The sequence below is a fragment of the Thamnophis sirtalis genome, unplaced genomic scaffold, assembly GCF_051295495.1.
Source record: "Thamnophis sirtalis isolate CommonGarterSnake01/CBP01778 unplaced genomic scaffold, rThaSir2_p1.2 scaffold_2, whole genome shotgun sequence".
Taxonomy (NCBI): domain Eukaryota; kingdom Metazoa; phylum Chordata; class Lepidosauria; order Squamata; family Natricidae; genus Thamnophis; species Thamnophis sirtalis.
Window position 1 is genome coordinate 153887168 of NW_028261382.1, and position 19250 is coordinate 153906417.

The 19250-nt window shown below is 34.5% G+C and overlaps 1 protein-coding gene across 16 annotated transcripts in view; it reads left to right on the forward strand.

Annotated features, from left to right (window-relative positions):
• PTPRM (protein tyrosine phosphatase receptor type M) overlaps window positions 1–19250 on the forward strand; it is a 477367-nt gene that overhangs the window by 250649 nt on the left and 207468 nt on the right. The gene's annotated exons all lie outside the window — the stretch shown is intronic.

Here is a 19250-nt window from a genome sequence, read left to right on the forward strand (position 1 = left end):
TGCATATGTCTCACTGCATTGCACAGCAAATGCCACATTGCTTAGTTTGGGCTTGGGCGTTTTATCCTTGGGTTGGACAAGCTGCTGCCTTAAGGTATTGGGTTTAAAGTATGCACATTTGTTATATTTGTTGAAAATCTTCCTGGGCTTTCCAGATATTTGTGCAATATATGGAATGACTATGTTGCTTCGTTTCTTGACCCCTTCTTTGTCTGTTATGGAAGAGCTCCAGCTGGATCTTTTCTGGATTTGATACTTCTTTTCACTCTCTATTCATTTAATGAAACGTGTACTATATTCTAGGATGGGTAATTTTTGCAGGCAACTGTATTAATTGTATAGATGAAAATGTAGAAATAGTTATAATTTAAATGTATCTAGTTATTCTAAGGTCAATCTACAATCTCTATTCTAGGGGTGTCAAACCCGATCACATTGCGAGGCGTATTGCAATGTATTGGGATGTTTTTTTGCCTTTGTGGAGCCAGGGTGGGCGTGGCCTGTGAGGGCTGTATCCGGCCCACAGGCCGCCATTTTAATAGACCTACTCTACACTAATTGTTTACTGGCAGTTTCATTCTTCCTTTCTCTTCCTCCTCCTCTTTTTTTTTATTATAACTGAATTGAACTTCATAGCCATTCACATAAGAGAATTGTCTTCTGTACAAGTTTTCTTAATGTACTATAAGAATAAGTTGCTAAACGAATAGCCATAAATAAATTATTCGTTTAAATACAGTCTCTTTTAATATGAAGAATGGTTGAATTAGAAGTTGTCTAAGGAGTAAGTCCAATTCATTTTATTGAGGCCTGTATAGGGAAATTTCCTATGTATGGTGCTCCCATGATTTAATTCTCTTGGAACCTCTGTCAAAACAATATATCACCCATATTAGTATGCAAATGTTCACGCATACTAGATTTTGCATAATAGATACAAGCAACATTGAGGCTGAAGTTCATTCTGCCTTTTTTCAATTTCTTTCGTTCTCCTGGAAATTCAACATTTTTTTACCTAGTTATCTAAGATAAACATTATAACCGCACAATTTTATGTACTTAGTTATAAATGCATACACACATACATGCATTTTGCTGGCAATTGTCCCTAAGATAGTGTTCAAGTGTTCTCGGAAAAATATTTCAGGTGCAATTTTACCACATCTTCATGGCAGATTAAAGCATTTTGGAAACCTCATCTCTCCAGTGAGATATACATATATAAAACCAGTTCAGCAGAGATCCAGGTAGATGTCATTGTGTGTATGCAAATATTCTTTTCTAACCTGTGCTTCATAGCACTTGTTCACATGTTCTTTATGTAGAAGAGGATGATGAACCAAGTTTAATATCTTTTTTACTAAATCTAATTTAGATCCAACTGGGTCAAAATTAAATCTTTTGTTAAATGAAGTACATTTCAGATTTGAGAATAGATAGTTTTAAAGGAGAATATTTGTAGCTCAGGGTTGTAATGTGGGGTCCTCTGAACTTAGATTTTGTTTTTGTTTTTGCATATGTTTCATTACCCAAACTAGGTAACATTATCAGTGCTAGTAAGGAGTGTGGTTCACTTTCACTAGTTTATAATCTAGTGGTTTGCTCTGGGATGGTCTAGAGGTTCTTTGATTGGCTTGTTGGCTTGTTTGACACTTCCTTGATTGGGGTATTGTTTACTTGATTGCTGGTCTGATGTTAATCTTGGAGTTAACCTTGGCACAACTGGTTGCTGATTACTGATGGAAAGGTGTTTAGGTCTTTTTGTTCTCTTTTTGGCTTGTTGATTGTCTCTTTTGCAGTCTACAGATATTTTTATGTCTATGTATTTATTGACAGCTAATTTTTCAGAGTCCTGGCTTCTAGAAATTCCATGCATTTTTGGACTTGGCTTGGTCTAGGATGGTGACAGTTTCCCAATTGAAACTATGGCTAAATATTTCCATATGTTGTGAAATTAAAGCGTTTTGATCATGTCTTCTTACTACTAGTTGGTATTCATGGATGTGTTCTGCCAGTTTTCTGCTTGTTTGTCCTACATGATGGCTGTTGCAATTATTACACTGTATGTTTTATTCTTAGGCCGCTGGGTTTTTGGTATACCTAGGATGTTTTGAAGAGCTTTGGTTGACTTCTGTAAGATTTCTGTATGGTATTGTTTATATACAAGGAACATAAAATGTTACATTATTCTACATCGTATTAGTGGTCTACATAGCTTGGTATTTTGTGCAGTATTAGAAACTTTTTAAGGTTTCGCTCAAGTTCATGGACAGTCATTGTCAAACATAGCACTAAGTTCTTCAAGGGTGTTACATTTCAAGTCTTATACAAATAAAATTAAGGTTCTAGGCAGAATCTAAAAAACTGTAATGCTGCCAGCTAACACTTGCTAAATGTTTCTTAATCTGAGAAATCATGTGAGTACCATCCATAGAGGAAGTTATAGCTAGATGAATGACTAAACCCAGTGCCATATGAAGCAAATCTTGATCACACAGATGTTATGTCTAAGTGTGGATGCAAAACTCATGTTCCAGATTCTGAAGTTCCAAATAAACATACATTGCCCCTAAAAAGAAGTTTATAATTGATTTAATGAAACAAACTTTCGAATTTACTGTAGGTTAATATGTTTAAAGCTTATGTCAAAATTGTAAGAAATTATTTTATTATTAATTTATTTTATCAATAAAAAATAATATTCTTATTTAGTATTTCATAGCTTCCTGTTAGCGAAACATTATTGTGATTATAATAAGCATGTTAATTACCGTAAATAAAATAAAATAAATATAACTAAATGGATTGCTACCATAATCATGGTTAGTTTAAAATATTATGTATAGCATAGTAGTGGGTTGCAGGTGGTATGCCTCAGTACGGGCGTACCAGAGCCTGCCTGGAGCACTGGGTAACGTTCCGGTAAGTGCTCTGGATGGCCTACCCGCCCATCCTCAGTCCTTACCTCCTTAAACTCTTCGACCTGCATGCGCATGGCATGTACAGCACCTGTGCGATGCTCCACTGAGCAGCTGGAGTGCCACGGAGCTCACAGAGGCATCGCCGCATTTATGTGGAGGACGCTGGCTCCGTTGCAACTGGAACACACCACTGGTATAGCACCATACACTATTTCTAATAAAAAGGTTACATTGTCCTATGGTTGATTGTATCCAAGCAGTTTTCTTGGGAGAAATATAAAAATGGTAACTGCTTTCATTTGGGATGTTTTCTTGATTTCTCTCTCTAGCCAACAGCTCTTATATTTCCAAGTGCCAATGATTCAAATTTAACCAGGACTGACCAAGCTTAAGATCCAAAATTAATACAAATAATCACACTTACAAATGTAAACTATTCTAGGTTTTTTAGCCCAATAGTGCTCTTCAAGCTTGCAAAAATAAAATGGCCATCACAGAGAATAATTATCTACATTATATCAGAGGAGTAATAGTCTTTTCATTTGAGACACAAACACAACACAAAATTGTGATGCTAACTAGAATATTCAACCTTAGAGATGTTTTAAAAAGTAATTAAATAATCTAAGTCTCAAGAATCTATCCAAGTTAACATGTGTGATCTCTGCTTATGGCATATTCTAATTTGAGTTTTATAGGTTAATTTGCAGACAGCTTATTTTTGGAGTAATAATTTCTCTCATCAAGCCTTTGATTCTATATCTAGGCAATATTTCTACTTCATTTTCTAGAATTAAGTATTGCATTTGGAATTTTCCGATATATTTAATACGGGGAAAATACCTTAGTCCAAAGAAAGAACGACTTGTATAATATGTTTAAATCCCCCCCCCCTTTTTTTTAGTAAGACACAATAGAAAACTTTATTTATTTAGAAGTGTACTTCATCAACCTAGTTCTTTCAGGATGTGTTGGTACTAATCATCAAACAGACTGACCTTTGTATTAGGATTTGTGAGATGGAGAATATTTTGTGATAGAAGACTGGTCTGTTCTTTAAAGAAAAAATTAGTCTTGAACTAATTGGGAAGAAAAATCTTACCATAAAAATCTTGATGAAATGCTGCACTCAAGAGCTTTAGTGATAGGGGATAAACTTTTTGTGCTATTAAGCTGATAGATTTAGCCATATATCCCATTAATTTCCTTTAAGCTTTATAGTTAAATATTATCAGGGCAATCATCCCATAATGTTATCTAGAACTGGATATCCGTGTTTACTCATAACCTATTCTTATATTCTTAATTTTTTTTCTTTAAGCAAAATCTATGTTCCTTATCCATGTGTCAGGAATCAAATTAATTGCATTTGCTAATTGAATTATCTTGAAAATACAGGTAAAATAAAATAATAAGAAGTGCAACTGATTCTACAAGAATTAACCAAGCATATAACAAACAAAAGCAGTATTATTATACTACCAACCTTTTTCCTTTAAAAATACTTATCTAATAACAAATGTACTTTGAATTTTCTCTTGCTTTTTATATTTTGTTTATTTTAGAACTTGTCTCTAAAGACATCACATTGTCTTCACAGGAATTTTTAGTAGCTTGGGGAAAGAAAACTACTGGATGAATTATGATGGCAATTTGCATATACACTTCATGCTACAACAACACATCTGAAGAAAAGGATCCCATATACTAGAATAGGAAATTTGGTTGGTTGGTTGATTGATGTGCCATAAATTCATATTGATTTTTACTATCCACATAGATTTTCCAAAATTATTTGTTTCCAGTTTGGTGCTTCAGATTTTTTAATATTGCCCCAATTGCTGCTATAATCATTGGTTGCTGCTTTAGTCAACCCATCCACCTTACTACTTGGTGTCTTGGTGTTCACATGGCTGTTGCAGAATCAGCCGTGCATGGTCACTTGTCCTGGAATCATGTAATCCATCTTTTGTGACCTTCTGACAAGAAAGTTAGTGGGGAAGCCAGATTCACCTAACAACCTTGTTACTAAGCTCATTTTACTTTCACATAAATGAAGACCCACTTGATTCATTAGTAATAGGGACATGAGAACAATTGTGTTTTACATTGGGTGGCTGCTTTTAAAGTTGTATGTAAGTTCATGGAGCTATTAATTTTGAGCTATTAATTTTGTGCCTGGTAACAATAACAGCCTAATAGAATTAGAGAATAGATGTACCATTTCTACCAACTCTTGTGACTGAATAGTTTATGTAAGTGTACCAAGATAGCCAAGTTTGAAGTTGAAATATTGGCGTATTTTATTTCTCCTTCCATATTTTTTCAATGATAAATCTAGATTAGGATAGTAACTTTCTACTTACTACTATTGCTATCCGTGGCCTTCTCCCCTCCCCTCCCAAGTAAGTTTGATATAAAATCATTCTGGAGCACTGTAGATCAAAAATTTAGGCAAGCTACATCCAGAATATCTTGTCAGAGTAAAAATGTAAGTCACTATTAGTGCATTCTACAATGATAGAGCAGTTTTTAATAGGTGGAAAAGAAACTGCTTAGACATCAAGTGTTCAGTATCAAGATATTTGGCAGATTCTCATATAAGCTAAATTCCCTTTTCCCAGTTTTATCTCACCACTTATAACATTTCCCTTTGAGTTAGTAATTCTATGTTGACAACTTTTGGTTCAGTTCTATTCATCTTCAAAAGGCTGGTAAGATTCTTTAAGGGTATGTTTTTTATTATAGTATTGAATTATATTTATATTATTGATTACTTTTATATCTTGTTCCTCATAAAGGAAATATTCCGGCAGCAGCTTTCTAATTTATTATTGCTTTGCTCTTTTTTGTTCCTGCTAGAGGCCTAATACTTCAGTCTTTCCACATTTTTGGTCTGCCTTTCTTCTTTTTTATCTTGTGTGTCTTCTTTTATATGTTGTAAAAGCCCTAGGAAAGAATTTCTTTTCTGAGCTGTATCTTAGAGTACTGCCTTAAACCACTGTACTTCTGGTACTTTCTTTGGAATATAATTAGTACAGCAGATATGTACATGATAGAGACATAACAAAGTATCTGGTTGAGTAAATCCATAATTATTGCATTTCTAATCTGTACTGAAGGATAATTACCATAAACATGAGTGCTTCCTACAGATTTGCATTTTCATCACAGCACCTGGAATGCACTTCGGGTGAATTGACAATGACATAAGTGTGAAATGAAAAATACATGTCTGCACTCCCATATTTTTCCCATTTATCAGTAAAAGTCAGGCTTCTTTCAAGCTCAAGAAAGAAAATTGTAAGAACACATGTTTGTCTGTCTTTAGAACTCTCTAGAATTAGGCTGTCATGAAATGTAAAACTAATGTGTGGTTGTAAAAACTATCACCGGCATTTCTCTTGCTACTGGCGGATGCCTAAGTAGATTTGGGGTAGAAAGGGGTTATTATAAAGTGAGTACTCAATAGCTAGGTATGTCATTTTAACTAAGTAACAAAAATGTCTTAATGGATTTGGAATATAATTTTGTTTATATTCACAAGATTTTAAAAAAAATGAAAAACAGTTTTCTTTTGTAGAGAGATAAGCAAAGCAATCTAAAAAGTTTGAAAGGAAGATTGAACAATGCATTTTTTGTATAAGAAAATATATTAGAATAATCATTTTAAAAAGAAAACCCTAAATTTTTGTGTAGATCAGCATCTCTAGTTCTTTGATAAACAACACAAAAAGACAACACAAAAATGGATAATCAACAAAATGCTTTTATATTTAAGTAAAGTATAGGTATACAAATAATTTTAACCTCCACCTATATTTGCTTTGAAACAGTAGTTTTCAACATTTACCTATGTGCAAACTATATTGCCATTCAAAGCTTTTGTGGGCTAGCTTCAGAGCAAGACAACTTAAATGTGCTTAGAACAAGAGTTACTTACAGGTTGTCTTCAACTTATGATTACAATTCAGCCCAAAGATTATGTTGCTAAGCAAGACCGTTAAGTGAGTTTTGTCCTGTTTTACAAACATTTTTGCCACAGTTGTTAAGTAAATCACTGCAGTTGCTAAATTAGTAAAATGGTTGTTAAATGAATTGAACTTACCTATTGACATAATAAGAAAGTTGGAAGGGACATTGGGGGTCTTCTAATCCAACTCCATGCTCAAGCAGGAAACCGTATAACTTTTCAGACAAATGTTTTTCCAACTCTTCTTAAAAACATCTAGAATTGGAGCTCCCACAACATTTGGATGCAAGTCGTTTCACTATTTAATTGTTCTATTAATTGACTTTGATTGTCAGAGGACGGCAAAACATGATCACTTGACCCCAGGATATTATAAGTGTCATAAATACATGCCACTTGCCAAGTATTTGAATTTTGATCGTATAACCACAGGGAAACTGCAATGGTCATAAGTGTGAAACATGGTCATAACTTATTTTCTTCAGCACCATTGTAACTTGTAACGGTCAGTTAACAATGATTGTAAGTCAAGGACTACCTGTACTTAGAAGAAGAATTAAATATACAGCAAATATATTAAAAATACAGCTATACTAGATATAGTAACTTCTTCATAAATATGGCATTCTTCTTGCAGTACATTTGTCTATCAATGTGAAATATAATATTGATCCTATAAGAAATTTGATTATAATGTTGTTACATTATTACATTAACATCATTAAAGCATGGGGAGAAGAATTTTCCATAAGAAAAATGAGTTACTGTACATTCAAGAGTTAAGTAAAATATGTATGTTTTCATAATGCTGCTGACATGCTTTGAGATTTTATTTGAAAGCACTTCTCTTGTAATTTGACAATTGCTGATACTTTTAGGGCAATTATTTTATGTTCTTCTCTAACATTGTATTCAGTGGTTTATTTCTGATGACAAGAAAAACTTTTTAAGTCACTGGAAACATTTGCCAGTAGAAAGAATAATGGTATATTTACATATTTCCATTTTGTTTTCCAGCCCTTCTCCATGTTCAGCTGAATATCTCCACAAATACTCTTTGTTTCATTATTTCACTGATGAAAATCTTAGTTATTTCTTTGAAATGGTCTCTTTCCCTATTTTTATCAAATTATCTTATTGGCTGAAATGAGCATGTTGATAAGATTCATTAATTGTGTTTATCTTCATTCTGTTGAAAGATCTATATATTTTAAAAATGCTTGGTTTGAGGTATAAAAGTTTTTATGCATATATGTAGTAAAGAAATTAATAAAAATAAATGAAAAATACAATTTTTTAATAATGTTAAAGATACTTTATAGTGTTTTTGAGAGGAAAATGGTCATCCAAGCAAAGGGAAAGCAATCAGACTAAAAGTAGAATGACTGTAAGAAAAGAAAGTACAATTCTGTGGCAAAAAGTATTAAAAAGTAGATTAATCTCCCAACAGAATAAATGGAAAATAGACATAAAGAAATAGGTTATGAGAAGTGCATTATAGGGTGCCAGAGAAAAGTGTGAACTATTGGAAAATAGGGGTGGGGGGTTCTTTCAGAATAATGAAGTGAAAGAGGCTGTGGATGAGAAAAAACTTTATGTAAAAAAATGCAAAAAATATTGATGAATGTGATAAGGGTGATATACGACTGAAATAAAGCATGCATGAGTGTAAATGATTAGCAAATAGTTAAGTACAGACCATGGTGTGAGAAAAGGTTTAGAATCATGCTGTTGAGATAAGCAGCCAAGGAAGGAAAGAAGGAAGGAATATAAGAAGGCCAGAAGGCAGGTAAATGGCTGATGTCGAGTAAGGGAGGGCATACAGGAGTGCATGGGTAGTTAACATGGTACAAGAATAGTGGCTGCTGCAGGACACAGCAGGATGTATGAGAGGACAGCATAAGTGTTGCAGGGCTTGGGCTGGCTGCTGCAGATTACAGGAGGGTTCTTGAAGGTGCACCAGGGGCAAGTGTACATGGTATAGGATGGCTAGGCTACTGCAAGATGGGAAGGGTTCATGAGGAGGCAATGAGCCATGAATGAGGTAGGGTAGGAATGGTACTTCCAGATGTTGGAGATTTACCAGAGTAACTTGTGACCTTTTCTTCTGGCTTCCCCATTAACTTTGGAAGGAAAGTCACAAATGACAATCACATGACTGTGGGGCGCTGCACCTATTGTAAGAAAGATCTTGTTGCCAAGCTCCCAGTTTGCCATCATGTGACTGCAAGGATTCTAGGTCATCCAGAGCTTTGAGGACTGGTTTAAAAAACACTTGGTCATCCCCATTGTAAGTTCAAACAGTCACTGAATATGTTTAAGTAAGGACTACCTGTATCAAAAACCATTGTGATAGTGAAAATGGAGGAGACAATTGCAGATTATGCATAAGTGATGAAAATCTAGAACAAGTAGATAATTTATGTAACCTTTGTAGAAAGATTGCTACAACGTTATGCAAACGTTGATAGAAAAATAATGGTAGTATATAATCTTTTGCAAGGAATGAATGCTTGCCAGGTTAAACAAAATGGGTTTTTTATAGCAGCATGCTTCTATTATATGGAAATGAGAGTAATGTACAGCAGGGAAACATGAAAGTAAGTTGAGTACAGTGGGAATTGTGTGTAGAAACAGAGGAATAGAGAGGATTAAGAAGGAAGGTTTGAATGAATATGCACTGAATATAAAACTGAACAAACAAAACAAAAGAAGAGCATCAAATTGGCTTGATCATTCAGAGAGAATTAATAAGAATAGAATTGAAAAATCTGGATCACAAAGAAAAGTAAATAGACTGAGACATAGGAAAAGACCAAAGAAGTCATGACTGAATGGAGTTTATGAGATTCTCAAAAAGAGAAACGAAAACTTTAGCGAGGTATAGTGAATTGAATTGCTATCATTAGTTTTAGCAATGTTTTTTTTTAATCTCTGCTTAATTTCCTTGGCCTATGATTTCTTATTCTTTTTCTGAACTCTGACAACATTACTTATCCTAAAAGAGAATTGCATAATCTGAATGTAACTACGCATACATTTGCTTTTAAATTATCAATAAAAATACTTTTCCTGGATATTATAATTTAGATAATTACTTGATCAAGATTAATTACATCTGAAGGCAGCTTTGCTCTTATATGGTGTTAAAGAATATATTGTTCTATCATATAGAGTACTGAATGTGTTTATTTTTTAAATGAATGATTGCTAATTTCTTCAGTGCGCCAGATTAATTATTGAGAAAGCTGTACAGAATACATTAAGTGGCTTCTGATGCAAAAAAATAATAATACATATTCTGGCTGCAATCCAACACTGTATTAAGTGTTTCTTGTATTGATTTCAAATATCTTAAGCATGTTTAATGGATTGTTGAACAAATGAAAAAATATGTTACAATTTAAATCTCTTACTTTTCAAAATGGCAATATTAAGAGTCTGGGTCTGATCTCTAAATAATTTTAACAATTACATTTTAAATCAGACTGAGTAAAGAGTCTTAATTTTGATTTTTCTTATGTGTAAAAAACATTGCTCTTGAATGCTCCCAGAAAATTAAAACCAAGATTTTCCTAAGCCAGGTAACTTGCACTGTTTCTGAAAATGTAGTTTGACATGGAAGAAGACTGAACTAGCACTTTAAAAAAGAAAGGATGCAAAAATCTGAGATATTTTTGTGCTACTGCAGAAGAATATTAGTACAAAAGGATTATGCTGCTACTGACCAAGGATAAGCTTAATGAAGCCAAGCCAATGTTTTATTATGCCAGAAAAATTTGTCCCACTGAGGTCTGGCTTTTTCTAAAGTGGTGGAACTAGGTGATAATTTGAAAGGTATAATGAAAGAATTGAAACAATATTGGCTATTTTCCTGCAAAGCCTGTTTAGTTTAATGTACCATAAAGGTTATGCCTTTTTAGAGGCTTATTATATCTCATGCCATAGACTGGGTTTTTAGAAGAGCTGTCACGCTTAAATATTAAATCTAAAGCGTTTGCCAATTCACCAGTGATGTAAAAAAATGAAGGTTTTAGAATACAAGCCTAGCTTCAAGATGATGAGCTATAAATAAGCCAGCTCATCCAAGTGATTGAAAATCATTCATTAATAATATCCAATCTTTATTTAGCACTTGTTAATAATGATGGTTCCTAAAACATTGTCACACAATTGAAACAAGTGTAGATAGAATTAAGATTCACTGTCCCCAGTGCAGTTTATCCGTCATGTAGGATGGCTGATTAAAATAACAAGATAAAAAAAGAACTATTGTATTTTTCAGAGTATAAGACACACCGGAATATAAGACGCACCCAGGTTTTGAAGAGCAATTTTTTAAAAATAGCAGGTAGGTAGATAGAGGGATAGAGAGGGAGAGAAAGAGAAAGAGAGATAAATACAGTAGGTAGGTAAGGAGAGAGAGAGTAGTTAGGTAGGTAGGTAGAAAAAGGGATAGAGAAAGAGAGAAATAGAGAGAGAGATAAATACAGTAGGTAGGTAGGAAAGAGTGTGTGTGTGTAGATAGGTAGGTAGAGGGATAGAGAGAGAAAAATAGAGAGAGATAGAGAGAGAAAAATACAGTAGCTAGGGGGAGAGAGAGAGAGATAGGTTGATAGGTAGATGGATAGAAAGAGAAAAATAGAGAGAAATACAGTAGATAGGTAAGGGGGGGAGAGTGTGTGTGTAGGTATGTAGGTAGGTATATAGGTAGATAAAGGGGGAGAAGAGAGAAATACAGTAGGTAGGGGGAAAGAGAGAGAGAGAAGGTAGATAGATGTTTCCAGGTGTATTTATCCATGTGCTGGAGAAGGAAATCGCTGACAACCTGTAGTACTTAATACTTTGTTTCTGCTGGCACAGCACTTGACCCATGTAATTCTCATCAATCCCTCTAACTAAACAGCTTTCTGAAAGGGAAAAAAAGTGTTTGCACTTTGCAAACCTCCCCAAAATGGCCTGTTTTTTTGCGAAAACGGGCCAGTTTTTTAAAAAAATGGCATGAATAGCCTTGGGGGGGACTTGAAGAGTGCTCCTGAGGAGGGCCAAAAATGAGCAAAAAAAGGGCCCGTTTTTTGTGAAAACGGACCTTTTTTTGTCAAAAAAATTGCATGCATAACCTTATGGAAGCTTTTTGAGTGCTGCTAGGGGCTGGGGGGGAAAAACGGCCCGGTTTTTGCTGATTTCTGCCCTCCTTAGCCCCCAGAAGCTCTCTGAAAGCTTCCATAAGGCTATGCATGGCCATTTTGGTGAAGCGGGTGGGGCCTCGGGAGACAAAAAATGCTGTATTCGGTGTATAAGATGCACCCAGATTTTCGGTATTCAGAACAAAATTAAAACATTTTAAAAAATTAAAAATAGTTTTTGTAATCCATCAAAGGCTCTTAAATGTCATGTTTTATCATTTTACATCTATTCATATGATGTTCATCTACAAGTTTCCATTGTTTTTTCTAACATATAGTGCAATTCTTTTTTCAATTTTTACTAAAATTGTTTACTTCATAGATTTATATCCTATCTTTCAATCAGCACCATCAGGCAGCTACATAATGTTTCATTTATTGAGATAAATCAATTTTTTTTCATTGGCATCTTTATACACTAGCTTTGTTTATTTAGGTATGAGATAATCTTAGGACGTGCTTATTCCTGCATTATGTTTTGTTTTGTTCACTGATTGCTTTGCCAACACAATCTCTCTGTGTGTATGTTTGTGCTAGCTCTCAGGCAGAAAAGAATGAAAAAGTTAAAGGTTAAAATAATATTGCAGACTTATGAAATAATACTGACTGAAAAATGCTTATTGTTTCTAACCTGGGAGAGATATGCCAGACAATCAGTTAAAAGTATGATAAAGCATAAACCGCATTTGGGGAATCAATATAAAATTGAGGAAAATTGTATTGGTTTTATTATTTAATAGCAACTGCTTGAACCAAGAGTGATTTTTTTTATAAGCACAACTCTCATAAAATTCTCTTTAGCAAGATTTATTATGATGAAATTAGTGGTAATACAAGAATTCCAGCAAATAAAGTTTTTGTCATTTAGAATTAATATATCAATGTATATATAGGCAGTATTCTATTCACAGCTATAATTTTCTCACAAAGCATAATTTAAGTGCACAGAATTACATATTATATGCATATATTGCTCAGTGTATTATGAATTTATCATTTTTAAAATGCCCTATTTTCATCATGTTTAATTAATACAGTAACAATAGAAGTCCTATTTCTTATTTGAATAATTATATTTTTAATAGCATGTAGTACATTCTAACAATTTCAGATGTCTGTTATAATTTTTTTGTGCTGAAATGGACAAGCAAAAGGGGGGGGGAGTGATTTAATATAGTTGGAAAACCTAACACAACCCCGAACTGTGTTAGAAAATTAAGAGTCACTAATGCCTTGCAACACAAGCAGCACAAACAGCTTAAATTGTATCCATCTATTAGTTTGCTGAAAGATTTGGGCCTGAGAGGAGTTGGCCCTGAATATGTCTTGTCCAAACTTCCTACCCAAATAGTGCAGAAGACTGAATAAACTGTAAAGCAGACATATACAGCCATAACATTGTCTTTTTATTTTTATGATTCTATTTCAAGCTCCTGAAGTTTGCACTAAGACATCAGGCAGGAAAAAATCATTACACCCTGGGCTTTGCTTCTAACCCAAGTTTTTTATTATTAATGACAAGATCCTAAAATTACGCCTCATGGATTCTGAAATTGAGTTTTTCAAAAAGCATAGGAGTTGTAATAGGAGGTAAAGTATTAAGTTCCAAAGAAATGAACTGTGAATTGAACCTGCAATAGAAATTGATCCTATCAGTCAGTTTTTTCTCTTTGTTCTCTGGAAAAGAAACAACAAGCACATGTTACTGACTGTCAAGGAAATGAGGACCATTGATTAAATAAGATGCTCAAGTGCCAGAGGCTACAACTACATTAGCTGGTACCCAAAATTGTGAGCTGCAGCTGTCAGATTTCACTGCTTGATACCTAGATGAAATTGGCAGAAAGAGAGCAGCATAAAAAAATATTCCAGGTGCCATCAGATAAAGAGCAAAAAGTTACCAGAGAAAGCTTTAAGCACCACAGATTTTGTGCTTATGGAAACAATATTGCCCTCTTAAAGTGAATCAGTGGTCCTGGATAGCATGGTGATTCACACCATGCTGACCAATTTATAATAGATTAATATGATGGGCTCCATGACTCTTTCAATCAAACTGTTATAAATTGGGGAGGACCTAGCTTTATAATCTCTCCTTCTGTCTATAAAATTTCACAAAGTGAGGAGAAAACAAATATATCATGTAAGGTTTATATGTAATATACAAAATATTGTATATTGCATACAAATACAACATACAATATTACAATATATAATTAACTAGCAAGAGAGATTTGAGATTGAGAGAGATTTAGAATATAACACAACTAAATCACTCTTTCTTATGGGCTGATTCATTGATTTTGCTATTTTGCTTATCTATAAAAGCATTACAATGATGTTAACACTCAGTTTCAAACAGCCCACTTAAGATACATTCCACATTCTTTTCATTTTACTTATTCCAGAGGGAATAGAGAGACAGCCCATGGCATTAAGTAGAACAGAGAAATTAATCTACTGCAGGATTAAGCCCTGAGAGACAAAAAGATCAGCTATCATGTTTACAATCTTGGTAGCACCATTTAAAGGACCTCACTGTATAATCAATTTATTTAACTATCCTATGGCTATTAGAGTGAATGACAAGTTTGAAAAGTTACCTGGCAGTTTACTGTCAATTGTGATTATATGTAGAGGAATTCCTGTACGTCAGGGTTGTCAAACTCAATTTCATTGAGGACTGCATCAGAGTTGTATTTGAATTGGGGGCGGGGCATGGCCAGCTTGATGTCACTCATGTGAGGGCACATGTGGTGGACTGAGTGCTCTGCCAGCTAAAACAGGCTCCGAGCTCTGTTTTGGCTGCAACGGCTTCCTCCAACCCTCTGCCAGTGAAAACAGAGTTCGGGAGGCCCACACGCGGCACTTGCAAGCTCCGTTTTTTCTGGCAGAGGCACCTGGAGCCAGTCCTTCCCTGTTTCCAGGGTGGCCCCACGAACCAGATCTAAGCACCCCATGGACCAAATCCGGGCCTTAGGCTTTGAGTTTGACACCCCTGCTATACATATAAACTTTAGAGAAATAAAATTATTTTTTCAATCATTGAAACTAATTCCATGATCCAATGTTATAATTATATTTTGATTCCACCTATCTCATTTGCTATATTGCATTACATTACATTACTATTACATCATTTGTATTAGTCCTAATTTTTATGTAATTTGCAACTTCATGTAAAATACAGCTTCATTTCTTGATTTCCTTAATTGTTCATGTATTTGGAATTATAATAGCAAAATTTATTTCTGTATCAGTTATTGTTTCTTTACTTTTTCCATTACCTAAGTGAAAATCTCTCATAGAGGCAATTGCTATTAATATAATAATCTGCATGGCAAATGTTTGCATATCTTGGTTCCATAAACAAAATATTGTTCCATTAAGCAGTGAACCCATTTTTATAAGATATTATGTTTCGGAATTCTAGGCTGTAGTATCCTGTTATGTGGTGACCTTGTAATATCATAGCTGAAGTAAAAGTTCCTCTTGTTTTTTCAAGCTCTATTTGTAATTTAAGTCATATTGCATAGACATTGAATGCCAATGAATGTCGAACTATTATACTGTAAACAATCCAGTCCAATGGGAGGCTGTTATACTCCAACGTACTAAAATGGGAATCCAACCTTATGCATCTACAAATATTTCAGCACAAATTGTTGGAGAGGAACCATCCCAGTAAGGAGGAAGGCTCAAGGAGGAAAGTAGTCCACACTCATTATGTTAACACAAGGTTTGGTTTGACTCTATCCCATCAATGCTTTGAGCCTTATTTAACCTTTTCCAGATGAAAGCTGTAAGTCTAGGGAGATTTCTGTAGAATAGGCATAGAACAATAAAGTAGCTAATTTGAATTTTATACTTGTGGGTCTCATTGTTAATGCCTGACACAAATAGAAATCAGACAACAAGGGTCATATATCTTTGTGCCAGTATTGCACCAAATGGATTTGACATTATTTTTCTTTTAGTTTCTTTAGCTTTTTTATACATTGTAAGAGGAATGTCACAATAGTCTGTGATTGCCAAAAATAATAGAATCTGGAACCCCATTTAAGATTAACAATTTAAGTAAAATTTAAATTGGGATAAGGCAGGGTAGAAGTATTTGTAATCTGTCTCACATGTAAGATGAATCTTGTGCTTGTCCCTTTCCCTTTCTCATCCCAATTTATATCTACCCTGTTTCCTTGAAAATTAGACCTCCTCGGATAATAAGCCCAATCGAGCTTTTGAGCGAATGCGCTAAAATAAACCCTCCCCCAAAATATTGCAACGCAGCAGCAGCCATGCTTTCCACCTCCTGCACCTCAAAAATAATAAGACCTCCCCGAAAACAAGCCTAAGTGTTTATTTTGTGGGTCAAAAGGGAACAAGACGCTGTCTTATTTTCAGGGAAACACAGTATAAGAGTTTAGCCATCTGATGAAGAGAGCTGAAGCTCACAAAATATTGTCGTTTTGTAAAATTGTTAGTCTGTAAAGGTACTACCAGTTTGTACCATTTCTTTGTGATTCTGTGTAGGCCTATCTCTTATAATTCATATTTCTTCTTTTAAATAATATATTTTGGGAAGCCTCTGGAGACCCTGCTGCAAAACATTGTTTTGTAGGTAAAATGTGCATATGTCCAGCTCCAGTTATGTGCAAGCACAGTGATTTAATATAGATATAGTCTAATATAGTCTTAATAGATTTATTGCTAGGCAGGCATTTGGCTGTTGGAGTCTAAGCAATTGGAGTAGAATCAGATGCTATCAGACCTTTCAGAAATGAACATTGTGTGCCCAACATATTCCTCTTATTACAGGATGCTGCTCTTTTTATGTGATGCCATCTAATTCATTTTCCTAGTTACACTGTGCTTGAAAATCTATTTTTGCTTTCTAGCTTCAGTTGTTAAAACCAAAAATCTTCCTTTGTGTATTCATTTGATTTCTGTAGCTACCTGTCTTAACTAATGATTCTTGTGTAGAACATTTTCTTGCATGAACAAAATAAGCTTTTGACTGTAGAATCCTCATGAGTAACTGAGTATGCAAACTAAGGAATAATCCCTGTGCTGTTGAAGGATTGTTCCTTTTCTGTCATATAGAATCTGAGTATGGTAGGGAAAATTTTTATATGGACTAAATTTGGTAGCATCTAGAATTTCAGGGTAAGTTTCAAATGTTTTCCTCCAGGAATTTGGCTTATGCAATGATCACCTCCTTCCCCTATATGCACAGTGGAATAGGAAAACACTTGAAAGCCATCACACAGAGAGGCAATTTGAATATCATTGTTAAATGGGAGGTGCTGATCTCATTTTCATCTGTCTTCCTGTGTAACAAACAATCGAAAGGTGGGCAGAATTGAGTTCTCATCAATGTTCCCTCTAATTTTTTTTCAGTGTGTGCGGAAAAGTATAGTGTTTGAGCGGTACATTTTCATGCCTGAGCACCTGATTTTTTTTCACAGATGTTACACAGAGCAATTGATTTATAGGATCTGAATTGGAATGGGAAAAAATGGTTTTGTGAGTGCGTGTGTGTGTGTTTGAGCGAGGGATCCGGTAAGGGAACTGCGCCTACTTAGAAAAGGTAAACATGATCAGTCGAAGATACGTATGGGGACATGTTGGACGGTAGAGAGAAAGTGATAAAAGAGTGGGAGAGAGGAAGAGAGGAAGAAAAAAGAGGGAAGAGAGACAGAAAGAGACAGAAGGAGAGAGAAAGTGACAGAAGAGTGGGAAAGAAGGAGAGACAAAGAGAAAGAGTGAGAGAGACAGAAAGAGACAAAGAGGAGAAAGAAAGTGACAGAAGAGTGGGAAAGAAGGAGAGAGAAAGAGAGACAAAGAGAAAGAGTGAGAGAGACAGAAAGAGACAAAGAGGAGAGAGAAGGGAGAAGGAGAAAGAAAGTGACAGAAGAATGGAAAAGAAGGAGAGAGAAAGAGAAGACAGACAAAGAGAAAGAGGATAAGAGAAACAGAAAGAGACAAAGAGGAGAGAGAAGGGAGAAGGAGAGAGAAAGTGAAGGAAGAATGGAAAAGAAGGAGAAAGAGAAGAGAGACAAAGAGAGAAAAGAGAGGAAGAAGAAAGAGTAAGAGAGAACATCTCATTTCAACCCTGAGGTGCAAATATTCTCTTTGATTGGTAATTTTATTTGTCCATTTACTATCCAATACTCTCTCCTTAAGTTCATCAAGAATTCCCTTCTTTTTATTGAATTTATCACAATACCTTGAGAACAACTTTTTCAGCACAGCTTTACAGCTATTTAAAATATATAGCAATTTAGGTCAGGTTTTCAGAACATTAGTCTATTTATAAGTCTTTAAGTGCAAAGAAACAGAATTCAGAAAGTTGGCTTCCCTTTTTGTAATTGCCTATTGTCTGCTTAATTTTCTACCTACTTTTTTGATAACTGATATTCACTGTTGACCCAAGAAGCCCATCGTAGAAAGAAACCTTCCCTATGAACTTTGTTGGGTTTCCATGGAATGAAGTTTGATCTTTTTCTCAACCATACAGTAGCATATTCTTTCTAAGGAGGCTATAATCAAGATAGTCCATAATTGCTATCAATCTAACAGTATGGCGATTGACAATCTCTTTATATTTCAACTCTAACTCTTTCAGTCTTAAAGGTTTAGTGAAATCCAAAAATTCTTTTAAAGAGGAAAAAAAATGCTTGCACAATTGCATCCATGGAGACATGTATATATCCACAACACACAGAGAAACAAACTTAACAAAGTGTTAAGTCTGCCCACCAACCAACCAACTAACTAACTCTCTCTCTCGCTCTCTCTCGCTCTCTCTCTCTGTTTGAGAGGGTCTCTCTCTCTCTCTCTCTCTCTCTCTCTCTCTCTCTCAATGTAGAATAATTTTTAACAAGGTTAGGAAGACTTTTAAACAAGAATAAGTTAAGTAGAAGGCCAAACTATCTTATATGGTAGTGTTTAAAAAGAATTGGTGGATCTGTCTAGGTTTTTAATTTCATTTAATTTTATCTTATATTTATCTTATACTAAATTTCTAACATTCTTGCTTTATCTTGCTTGGGTATTCATTTCATTCTTTTTTCTGACTTTGTGCAAAAATTTACATGAATTTTCTTTTATATGAATACATGTTTTCTACTTGATTTCTGTTACAGTAAAATTGTTATTGTAAACATTTTT